This window comes from Pseudophryne corroboree (assembly GCF_028390025.1).
Source record: "Pseudophryne corroboree isolate aPseCor3 chromosome 7 unlocalized genomic scaffold, aPseCor3.hap2 SUPER_7_unloc_7, whole genome shotgun sequence".
Taxonomy (NCBI): domain Eukaryota; kingdom Metazoa; phylum Chordata; class Amphibia; order Anura; family Myobatrachidae; genus Pseudophryne; species Pseudophryne corroboree.
This window is the reverse complement of record NW_026967616.1, coordinates 751,223-763,972: the sequence shown is the minus strand read 5'-3', so window position 1 is coordinate 763,972 and position 12,750 is coordinate 751,223. Positions and strand designations below refer to the sequence as shown.

General features: G+C 46.4%; 1 non-coding gene across 1 annotated transcript; it reads right to left on the bottom strand.

Moving 5' to 3' along the window:
* Positions 1-12,338: 12,338 nt before the first annotated feature.
* Positions 12,339-12,501, bottom strand: LOC134987159 (U1 spliceosomal RNA). The gene has a single exon (XR_010192882.1). It is a non-coding gene; the product is annotated as a U1 spliceosomal RNA (small nuclear RNA).
* Between the last annotated feature and the right edge of the window lie 249 nt (positions 12,502-12,750).

Here is a 12,750-nt window from a genome sequence, read left to right as displayed (position 1 = left end):
CGGAGGATAATCCTGTCTTCCAAGACCAGAATCTCACTCCATTGGTGGCTGCACAGTTCTCACCACCTAGAGGGGCGATGGTTTGGGATCCAGGACGGGATCCTAGGGACCACGGATGCAACCCTCCGAGGCTGGGGAGCAGTCACACAGGGGGAAACATCCAAGGAAGATGGTCAAGTCAGGACAGTTGTCTCCACATAAATGTTCTGGAGTTAAGGGCCATTTAATAACTGCAGACACAGTACGCACTGGGACGGGTGCCCAGCATCCTCTACGGAATAAGAGAAAAGGATTTACCAGTAGGTATTAAAATCCTATTTTCTCTAAAGTCCTAGAGGATGCTGGGGACTCCGTAAGGACCATGGGGATAGACGGGCTCCGCAGGAGACATGGGCACTTTAAGAAAGACTTTAGTTCTGGGTGTGCACTGGCTCCTCCCTCTATGCCCCTCCTCCAGACCTCAGTTTGATACTGTGCCCAGTGGAGACTGGGTGCTTTTCAGGAGCTCTCCTGAGCTTTCTGACAGAAAGTATTTTGTTAGGTTTTTAATTTTCAGGGAGCACTGCTGGCAACAGACTCCCTCATCGAGGGACTGAGGGGAGAGAAGCAGCCCTACTCTCTGAGTTGCAAGGTCCTGCTTCTTAGGCTACTGGACACCATTAGCTCCAGAGGGATTGGTACGCAGGATCTCACCCTCGCCGTCCGTCCCAGAGCCGCGCCGCCGTCCCCCTCGCAGAGCCGGAAGATAGAAGCCGGGTGAGTATGAGAAGAAAAGAAGACTTCAGAGGCGGCAGAAGACTTCATGATCTTCACTGAGGTAACGCACAGCACTGCAGCTGTGTGCCTTTGCTCCCATACACCTCACATACTCCGGTCACTGTAAGGGTGCAGGGCGCAGGGGGGGCGCCCTGGGCAGCAATATAAACCTCTTTCGCAAAAATATAACATATATACAGCTGGGCACTGTATAAATGTATGAGCCCCCACCAATTTTACAGTTTAAGCGGGACAGAAGCCCGCCTCCGAGGGGGCGGGGCTTCTCCCTCAGCACTCACCAGCGCCATTTTTTCTCCACAGCACCGCTGAGAGGAAGCTCCCCGGACTCTACCCTGCTTATACCACGTTAGACAAGAGGGTTGAAAAGAGGGGGGGGGGGCACATAATTCGCAAATTACATACTGCAGCACTACTGGGCAAACATTAAGTTACTGTTTTATTCCTGGGTTATATAGCGCTGGGGTGTGTGCTGGCATACTCCCTCTCTGTCTCTCCAAAAGGCCTTGTGGGGAAACTGTCTTCAGAAAAAGCATTCCCTGTGTGTGTGGTGTGTCGGTACACGTGTGTCGACATGTCTGAGGAAGAAGGCTATATTAGAGAGGAGCGGGAGCAAATGAATGTGGTGTCTCCGCCGACAGCTGATTGGATGGATATGTGGAATGTTTTAAATGCTAGTGCAAACTCATTGCACAAAAGATTAGACAAGGCAGAAGCTTTGGGACAGTCAGGGTCTCAACCCATGCCTGATCCTATGTTGCAGGGACTGTCAGGGTCTCATAAGCGCCCACTATCCCAGTTTGTTGACACAGATACCGACACGGATTCTGACTCCAGTGTCGATTACGATGATGCAAAGTTACAGCCAAAATTGGCAAAATCCATTCGATTTATGATTATGGCAATAAAAGATGTTTTGCACATCACAGAGTAACCCCCTGTCGCTGACAAGAGGGTACATATGTACAAGGGAAAGAAGCCTGAGGTAACCTTTCCCCCCTCACACGAGCTGAACGAGTTATGTAAAAAAGCTTGGAAATCTCCAGATAAAAGACTGCAGATTTCCAAAAGGATTCTTATGGCGTATCCTTTCCCATCAACGGATAGGTTACGATGGGAATCCTCCCCTAGGGTGGACAAAGCATTAACACGCTTATCCAAGAAGGTAGCCCTCCCATCCCAGGATACGGCTACCCTCAAAGAGTGTGCTGACCGCAAACAGGAGATTACCCTGAAGTCCATTTATACACATTCAGGTACCTTACTCAGACCGGCAATTGCGTCGACCTGGGTGTGTAGTGCTGTAGCGGCATGGACAAATGCCTTATCTGAGGGGATGGATAGCCTAGACAAGGATACTATTTTATTGACCCTGGGGCATATAAGAGATGCTGTCCTATATATGTGTGTATGCAAACTACCGGTGGTGCTGCAGGGCCCACACCCTTTTACTTGTCTTGTAGAGCAGCTCTGAAGCTGTTACAGTGCCCAGCTGCTGCAAGAAATCAGCTTGAATGCTTCAGGGGCTTGGGCATGGCCAACATGAGCCCCACACCGAAGGAGGGTGGGGGTGTTTAATGCAAACTTGGGGTTATCCAAGCGCCGCAAAAGACCGCCATGCCCCTTTTCTCTTTTCATATACAGATGAGGGTTCAAGCCAACTTTGGCCCACTGCTGGGATGACATCACTGAATGCAAATCCGTCTGCTGCAGACCTTCCCCCAGGAATGCTTGCAATAGTTGTTGCATATGGTTTAATGTCTGAGGGTGCTTCAGTATTAGGCAGCCTTCCGCCCTCCCATGTTCATCTGAAAAGATGTGGTCTCCCTGCAGTTGTTGTCCCCAGACGAGAGTTCCCTTGTGCTTCCTCAGTTAAATCTCCTTAACTTGACGAGGGTGTGCCCGAGCAGCCGCCCTCCCCAGCCCTTTCCCAACACATACTTATCTTGCATATGAGATCTCTTGATCATGAAGATAGTTCTCACAGGTTGAGGTTCATCCTGGCCCCGCTCCCCGCTGGAGAGCGCTGATGGGGACAGCAGCGGGGCTTCAGCAGCAGGGTGAGTATGTGTGGCGAGAGACCTCCCTTCCCATGTGCAGGCCTGCAGAGTGTGCCGCGCAGGATGGGGCATGTGACACTCTCCCTCCCTGGGGCTCTTCCAGATGTAGCTCCTCAGCAGTATTTTTCCCGGGCTGCGCGGCGCTCTCCCCGACTGGCATCTGCCCTGGAACACTGCCTTCCTCAACGCAACATCAGCAGGGGGCCCGGGCCTCATCACCATCCCAGGTCTTTCTCATGTATGTATCATGTATGTGTGTGTGATATATGTATGAATCATATATGTTTGTGATATATATATATATATATATATATATATGTATGTATCTATCTATCTATCTATCTATCTATCTATCTATCTATCTATCTATCTATCTATCTATCTATCGTATGTGTGTGTATATATGTATCTATCATGTATGTATGTATGTATGTATGTATCTATCTTGTATGTATGTGTTCTATCTATCTATCTATCTATCTATCTATCTATCTATCGTGTGTGTGATATATGTATGTATCTATCATGTATGTGTTATATGTATGTATCACACCTTCCTCTATACATATACATACATACATACATACATACACACACACCTATATCTGTACGTACACTGACATACACACACCAACATCTATACATAAACACGCTGACCCCTAAACGTACACCAACGTACCCACATGTGAATCTATACATACATGTGCTGACACCTGGACATACACTGATGTACCCACACCTAACATCTATACATACACATGCTAACAACTGGACGTATACAGACGTACCCACATTTGCATCCATGCATATATAGATGTAGGTGTGTGTACATCAGTGTACGTCCAGGTGTCAACGCGTGTATGTATAGATGCAGGTGTGGGTACGTCTGTGTATGTCCAGGTGTCAGAATGTGTATGTATAGATGCAGGTGTGGGAACGTCAGTGTAGGTTCAGGTGCCAGCGCGTGTATGTATAGATGCAGGTGCTTGTATGTCCAGATGTCAGTGCATGTATGTATAGATGCAAGTGTGGGTACGTCGGTGTATGTCCATTTGTCAGCGCGTGTATATATAGATGCAGGTGCTTGTATGTTGGTGTATGTCCAGGTGTCAGCATGTGTATGTATAGATGCAGGTGTGGGAATGTTGGTGTATGTCCAGGTGTCAGGGCGTGTATGTATGGATATTAGGTGTGGGTACATCAGTGTATGTCCAGGTGTTAGCGCATGTATGTATAGATGCAGGATAATAATCGCACAGCGTGCCCCCCGCCAACCACAAACCTCCCCCACCCCCCTGTATGACATAAACACCGCTAATTCCACTTACACACAATAATTTCAGTTTGCGACCAGGAGCCGGCAATGTATGTGCACCCAAATGAAGCCACTGTACATGCCCTGCAGGCTGCTATGTACTGCACAGGTGCAACAAATTTAAATGCCCTATCTTTAAAATGGGGCATATTTTACTAAATTAAAAAAACCTGTAACTTTCTGTAAAACCTTAACCCCAAATGGCACTACACTAACATCGGGGTGTAGAGTTGGATGTTGATCCAAGGCACCAACAGGCTAAAGCTTTGACTGTTCCCAGGATGCCTTGCACCGCCTCCTCTATAACCCTGCCCAGTGGCGTAACTAGACCTTTGTGGGCCCCATAGCAAAATTCTGAATGGGCCCACCAGCACTCAACAAGAATGAGTGGCGTTTGGGGTCAGAAAAGTAGAGGGGAAGGGGTCTGACAGAGTAGGGGGCAGGACATGAATGAATAGAAACTGAGGTGTCCATTATATAAAGAAATACAGTATGTGTGTCTGTGTGTATATCACACACACACATATAAGGGAAATTCAAATGCCCTCAATTATTGCGCCCATTACACTCTGGTTTAGGTGCACAAAGCACCTAAACCTGAATAAAGTAATGGGCGCGATCGTGAAAAGACACCGTTTGGTTGCCCAAATGGGTCTCTTTGCACACATTTCAGCTTGTTTCCCCTGGGGGTAGCGAGCTGAAATAAACATGTCGCACCCGTTGGCAGCAACATTAGAATAGCTGCTGACGGGCACGATTGAGGGAGGAAAGGGACATTTGAATCCAGCCCATAGATGCAATGTGAATATGTAATTTGTACCTTCCTATCTTAAAATGTATATAGTAGTGTATACACTAGAGGTCTTTCCGAACCCCCTAATCCTAACATTGTAATTTGCTTTAGGGCGCACCTCCAATTAGTCTAGTGTTTCGTATTTTCACATTAAATACTTTCTTGCATTGGTTGATTAAAGATTAGATCGTATATTTTTCTAGATATAGCTGTGCATAGTCTACAAGGCTACATGCTTCTCCCCTAACTAGAGATGTGCAGCGGGCATTTTTCGTGTTTCATGTTTTGGTTTTGGTTTCGGATCCGCAGTTGTGTTTTGGATACGGACGCGTTTTGGCAAAACCACCCTTTCGGGTTTTGGATTCGGGTGATTTTTTTTTAAAACCTCAAACAGCTAAAATCATAGAATTTGGGGGTAATTTTGATCCTATAGTATTAAGCTCAATAACCATAATTTCTACTCCTTTCCAGTCTATTCTGAACACCTCACACCTCCCAATATTATTTTTAGTCCTAAAATTTGCACCAAGGTCCCTGGATGACTAAGCTAAGCGACCCAAGTGGGCAGCACAAACACCTGGCCCATCTAGGAGTGGCACTGCAGTGTCAGACAGGATGGCACTTAAAAAAATAGCCCCAAACAGCACATGATGCAAAGATAAATAAAAAAAGAGGCGCAAGATGAAATTGTAGTGTGTCTCTCCTGCTCAGTGTCAGTTCTCAGTAGTATCCTCATCAGTGCTCAGTATCACTGCTCATTGTCTTGTGCTGCATTGTGGTGCTCAGTATACTAGAGTACATTACTAATAGTCCAGTGCTGCATCTTGCTGCTCAGTGTCAGTTCTAGTATCCTCATCAGTGCTCAGTATCACTGCTCATTGTTTTGTGCTGCATTGTGGTGCTCAGTATACTACAGAACATTACTAATAGTCCAGTGCTGCATCTGGCTGCTCAGTGTCAGTTCTAGTAATCTCATCAGTGCTCCGTATCACTGCTCATTGTCTTGTGGTGCTCAGTATACTACAGTACATTACTAATACTCCAGTGTCTTGTGCCGCATATGGCTGCTGTAGGGTGCTGTGGTAGTGTCCTGTCACTGTGCATATGTCATCATTCCAGTCACAGTGACATACCCTCCAACTGTACCTTTTTAATAGGTACAGTACCTTTTTTTCATGGTCTGTACCTATTTTTGGCTCTCCAAACTTCCATTGAAAGTATAGGAAAAGGGGCGTGACCACGCCCCCTTTACCCGTGACCACGCCCCTTTTTCTAATTTGTACCGATTTTTGTGTGTAAAATGTTGGAGGGTATGCAGTGATATCTGGTATCTATCTAGTGGTATCTAATTCCAGACATTACCACCGTCTAATTCCAGATATATTACTGGCATATAATTCCACACATTAAAAAATGGAGAACAAAAAGGTGGAGGGTAAAATAGGGAAAGATCAAGATCCACTTCCACCTAGTGCTGAAGCTGCTGCCACTAGTCAAGGCAGAGACAATTCAATGCCATCAACATTATGTAATGATTATACGATACATTATATATCATATCATTGTATGGTTGTAAAATACAACTTAAAAACTTTAATGAATAAATACATAAAGTAGCTTTTATGTAACCTTTTTAAACCTATTAGCATAGACCGAATCTCATCGTGTGTATAGGCCTTTAGTTCAACAACAGCATGGGACCAGTTAGTGTGTTTTGACCACTGCACAGCACCTGGTGTTATATAGTAAGCACCACTATGGCATAGTATACAGCATTATGGGCCTGATATGAGTGTAACCAGCGGTGATGTGGAATGCAGTAGGAGGTGCTGTTTAGTAAGCACCACTTCTATATTCACCATGCAGTATATTGTGTGAATATAGAAGTGTTGGCTGTGTTATGTATTAGAGTAATTATTGCAGCTCCCAGCTAAAATTGCAACAATGTAATTTAGTGACAAGCTGCAGAGATTAACCCTTTCTGTGGCTGCTGCACAACCTCTATTCATATCGCTGAATTCAATTAGGGAGATGTTCTCACCCCGCGAGCAAGCGCAGGTATATGCCACACTTATGGTAACATTGGATTTGCAGATATTTTCTTGCAGGGGTGTTTCTAAACAATTTGGCTTCAAATGCGTGCCCCCCGCCACCATTGGCATTAAAAATTGTGCCCCTCCCCCATATATATATATATAAAAAAAACGATATTTGCGTGAGCGCTCCGGATGGGATGGGGGGGCGTGACCTCGCAAAAATGGGTATGGTCTCCATAAAATGGGCGTAGCCTTGCAGGCAAAGACTACCTTACACCCCAGTTCTTGACCCTGCACCAACAGACCTCGGCCACCACAGGGAAAAAAGTACAGTAATTTCCACCATGTTAAGCCCCACACATTAATGCCCTTTGGAACATATTATGTCACTCACCACAATATCTGTGATACACTATGCCCTACAGTAAAGCTTCTAATTACTTTTACAAAAACTGCTCAATGCCAAGAGTTTCACGTGCTGGGTGTCATGCTCATTGCCAGGGGTTTCACTCTCTGGGTGTCATGCTCATTGCCAGGGGGAACGCAGTAGGAGGTGTTATATAGTAAGCACCACTATGGCATAGTATATAGCATTATATATATTGTGAGCACTGGTGATGTTGAGTGCAGTAGAGCTGCTGCTGGGTAATTACAATTGACTACAACCACCAATATATTCTGCTGCACTATATATATGCAAAGCTAATTCTGCTGGGTAATTACAACTGACTACAACCACCAATATATTCTGCTGCACTAAATCTATATTTGCAAAGCTAATTCTGCTGGGTAATTACAATTGACTACAACCACCAATATATTCTGCTGCACTATATCTATATATGCAAAGCTAATTCTGCTGAGTAATTACAATTGACTACAACCACCAATATATTCTGCTGCACTATATCTATATATGCAAAGCTAATTCTGCTGGGTAATGCAAATTGAAACATTATTGCATAGTATGTGATTTTGAAGTACTTTTTTAAAGTTTTGAATGATATAGACCCAGTTTAATCTTTGTGGAATGCCTGGTTGTTGTTTTTAAGGTAATTTATTGCCTGGCATTTGAGGGGGTGGGGTGTGGTTACAGATTTCAATTATTGGTTTCACTTGTAATAGTCTTCTACTTAAGTCCAATGGTGTAGGCTGTGCAAAGCCATTTGGCTGTGCATTTATTGATCTAAGCGTGCATTTTTATCAAAGCGTGATAAAATTGACACATAACAGCAGTGTTCAATCAGCGTTCAATCGAAGTGAAAAAGAAGGAAAACAGAAGCACACCAATCTAACAAAACAAAGAAAACTGAAGAACTAATAACAAATGTTAGTCACTTACTCCTCAGATCACTCACCTCCTGATTGTTGCATCTGATTACATAGCACAGAACTACCTTACTTGGACATTTCATAAACCATCCATTTCACCTACAAATGCCTGTATCTGTATTATTGTAATTTTGTTTTTTAAGCACAGCTGCACCAATGCAATTTTACCTGCAAACACTTAAAACATCTAACATAATTACCATTGCTTCTTAAACCTCTCACAATCCTTTCATTTCTTACACTCCAAATACTTTTCTGCACCCACTTTATCTACGCTTTTGACTCATTTCATACTAAATCTACACCCCTTGAGCCTACACTGCTTTTCTCACCTGCATTTCTGCAATTCTTCTGCTCGGATTGCCTTACAGTCTCCTCTCCTACTTCCACTTTCCCTCAACCTATTTACCTACTTAACACTATGTCAAGGTTTTCTTATACTTCCCACATCACTCAGTGTCTACCTAATAATGTATCTTTAGCCTTCCCCCCTAGTCTCCTCCACCTCCTCCTCTCTCCCCTCCTCTGTCTCCCCTCCATCCCTCTGTTTCCTTCCCCCACCTTTCCTGTTACCCCACTTTCATTCACCTCTGCCCCATGGTCCTGCTACCCCACAACTCAGCCCTGCTCCCTCTCTCCCTTCCCTGTCACCTCCCCACACCCCCATCCACATCACACTGACCTCCCTCCCTGCCCACCTCCTGCAGTTTCCCCTCCTAGCTCAGGCACCCGTACCATCACTACTCTCTCATCATCCCTGCCCTCAAAGTTAATCCCACCTCATCGCTACAGCAACCCTGAAAATCTAATTCACATCTCTCCCACAAACTCATACCCCCTATCCTGTGCCCTCTGGAATGCCAGATCTGTTTATAACAAACTGGTTTCCACTCATGACCTTTTCATTTCCAACTCCCTACACCTACTAGCCATTACTGAAACTTGGATTACGCCCTCTGACACTACTTCTGCTGCTGCTCTCTCTGCTGGGGGCCTTACATTCACACACACACCCCGACCTGGGGGTCGCCATGGGGGTGGTGTTGGGGTCCTTTTACCTTCTAGTATCGGCGTACGAGGTTACTTCCAGAAAATGTGGAGAAGATGATGATCATCAAAATGAATTATAATCAATTCCTCCGTGGAGACATTTACCAGCAATTGCCTCCAGAAAGTACACAGGGATCTGAGATGGTGGATTCCAGTGGGGACGAATTAATAATATGTGAGGGGGGCGATGTACACAGTGAAAGGGGTGAGGAATCGGAGGATGATGAGGTGGACATCTTGCCTCTGTAGAGCCAGTTTGTGCAAGGAGAGATTGATTGCTTCTTTTTTGGTGGGGGCCCAAACCAACCAGTCATTTCAGTCAGCCGTGTGGCAGACCCTGTTGCTGAAATGATGGGTTCGTCAATGTTTTTCTTTTCAATCTAAGCCCCTGCAGTTTTCTGTAAGAATCTGCTTCGCTATGATGATCAACAAGTCACAAGGGCAAACACTCAGGGCTGGAGGCGTAGATCTTAGGACCAGCTGCTACAAGCATGGCAAAGGTGTCACTATCATTGGTGACACCCAGAGAGGCAGCGAGGGAGATTGTAATGCAGTGCGCGCAGATAAGCAGCGCAACGGTAAAAAGGAGGCATGGTCTCATAGGTAGGGGTGTGGCCTGTTTTCCTGAATCTCCATTTTGTTGCTCCGGGTATCCCGGGGGTTGAGTGCTGCACCCGGGGACTAGTGTGTGAGTGGTGCTGGCTCCTGCACAGTGACAGAAACTGGGTGTTGCACGTAATGTTACAGTGAAACGCCCATATTCTGTCACTGAAGAGGAGCCGGCACTTTGGTGTCACCCCCCTTGGCGGGTGACACTCGGGTGTGGGCCGCAACCCCGTTGTGATGCCACTGACCCATGGGAAGCTTTACGTGGCTTACCCATGTGTTAGTAGCCCCAAGCATCTTTTGTGTTAGTCCCTGAAGAAAAACTTCAAATATTTACAAATACATTTTGTAATCAATGGGCCTAATTCAGTAAGGATTGCAAATTCTGCTAAGTTACAGAATTTGCAATCCTTTGGTTCGCATGCTGGGGCCACCCAGCATGCCGCCTCCCTTCTTGACCACGCTGAAATTGCAGTCTCAGCGCAGTTCAGCGTGATCATAAAAAATGGGTTAGCCTCCTGTTGGTGCAGACTGTATGTGTGCGCAGGAAGCCGCCACCATTTTTGTGATCGCAGCTGCTGTATGTGATGTCATGCAGCAGCTCTGACCACGCCTCCTGTTTCTCCGTTGCCGACCCCATTTTGTAGCCCTGCCCATGCACCGCTCCATCTCCGACTTGGAAATGGATTGTTGCTGACCCCCCCCCCCCCCAGCACCGATTGACAGTCAGAAGCGATCGCATTATCTGCGGGGTGCCGCAGAAAATGCAGGCGCATGCGTATGCTCTTAGCAATTTTTGCAGTTGGATTGCTTATTGCGATTGCAATCCAACCTGAATCAGGCTCTATTACCTATCACAATGCACTGCGGGTAATACAAAATGGGGTTAATATAAGAGAAAACCCCCCCAGAGCTGTGCTCCTTAACTGTCCCTGGTGGCTAGTGGAGCGGCTGCCCAGTAATCAGTGTCCACGCCAGTGCGCACATGGCCCACCCCCTACAGCCACGCTGGATCACGGTATAGTGTGGGCACAGAAGTCCCTTACCTCCCTTTCATCAGCGGCCTCGTGATCCCGGAGGGCGGTGTGTGTGTGACTGACCTTAGGAAGAAACCGGAGCCTCCGCTGCAGTGACCCAGCAACCAGGGCACGGGAGTATACTGCGCCGCTGGGAGTGATGGAGCTGCAGTAAAGATGTCTATTAGACCTAACCTGCTGCAGCCCTTGTAGATTCTTATAAAAAAAAGTTCTTCTTTTCTTGTCAAAATTAATAGCTAAGAATAGGCTGCCTGAGGCAGCCCCCTGTTAAGTGGCCTGCTACTGAAGGCACCAACTACAAACTGAGCTCCCTGTTCATGGAAGCGAGGTTATAGAGCAGGGGGCGCTGAGCATCTTGGGAACAGTCAAAAGCTTTGAGCCTGTTGGTGCCTCAGATCAAGATCCTACTCTACACCCCAATGTGAATCCCTGTGGAGTCCAGTGTACCCCACAGAAGAAATGAATGTGTCACACCCATTGGCAGCAACATTAGAATAGCTGCTGATGGGCACAATTGAGAAAGGAAGGGGGGAAAACATTTGAATCCAGCACATATATGTAATTTGAATATGTCATTTGTACCTTCCTACTTTAAAATGTAATGGATGAACCTCACCCTGTGAGAACTATCTTCATGATCAAGAGATCTCATACGCAAGAAAAGCATGTATTGGGATAGGGCTGTGGAGGGCGGCTGCTCGAGCACACCCCCGTCAAGTTAAGGAGATTCAACTGAGGAAGCACAAGGGAACTCTTGTCTGGGGACAACAACTGCAGGGAGACCACATCTTTTCAGATGAAAATGAGAGGGCGTAAGGCTGCCTAATACTGAAGCACCCTCAAACATCAAACCATATGCAACAACTAGTACAAGCATTCCTGGGGAAAGGGCTGCAGCAGACGGATTTGCATACGGTGATGTCATCCAAGCAGTGGGCCAAAGTTGGCTGGAACCCTCATCTGCATATGAAAAGAGAAAAGGGGCGCTTGGATGACCCCTAGTTCGCATTGAACACCCCCCACCCTCCTTTGGTGTGGGGCTCATGTTGGCCATGCCTCAGCCCCTGAAGCATTCAAGCTGATTTCTTGCAGCAGCTGGGCACTGTAACAGCTCCAGAGCTGCTCTGTAAGGCAAATAAAAGGGTGTGGGCCATGCAACACCACCTGTAGTTCGCATTGTGCGTTGGAAGGCACAAAGTAAGCAGACGGGAGAAGTCAGGATAGTGCGCAAGGGCATAGAAGGGAGGGGCTCAAGAAAAGAGAAGTGGAAACAGACAGCAAACTAGGCTGGAGAGAGACCTGAGACAATGAGATCTAAATTATACCAGAGCCAACCAGGGGAAAGCACAAATGCAGCCCCCCCCCCCACAAATTATGCAGTCGAGATTCCCACATTTGGGGAAATCACAGAGGTCAGCATACCCAGAATGCAATGAATGAACCTCACCCTGGGAAAACAATCTTCATGACCATGGTATCACCTAAGCAAAATAAGTATGATTTGAGATAGGGCTGGGGAGGGCCGCTGCTCAGGCACACCTCCGTCAAGTAAAGGAGATTCAACTGAGGCAGCACAAGGGAACTCTCATCTGGGGACAACAACTGCAGGGAGAACACATTTTCAGACGAATGTGTGAGGGCAGAAGGCTGCCTAATACTGAAGCACCCCCCAAACAACAAACCAAATGCAACAACTAGTGCAAGCATTCCTGGGGGAAGGCCTGCAGCAGATGGATTCGCATATGGT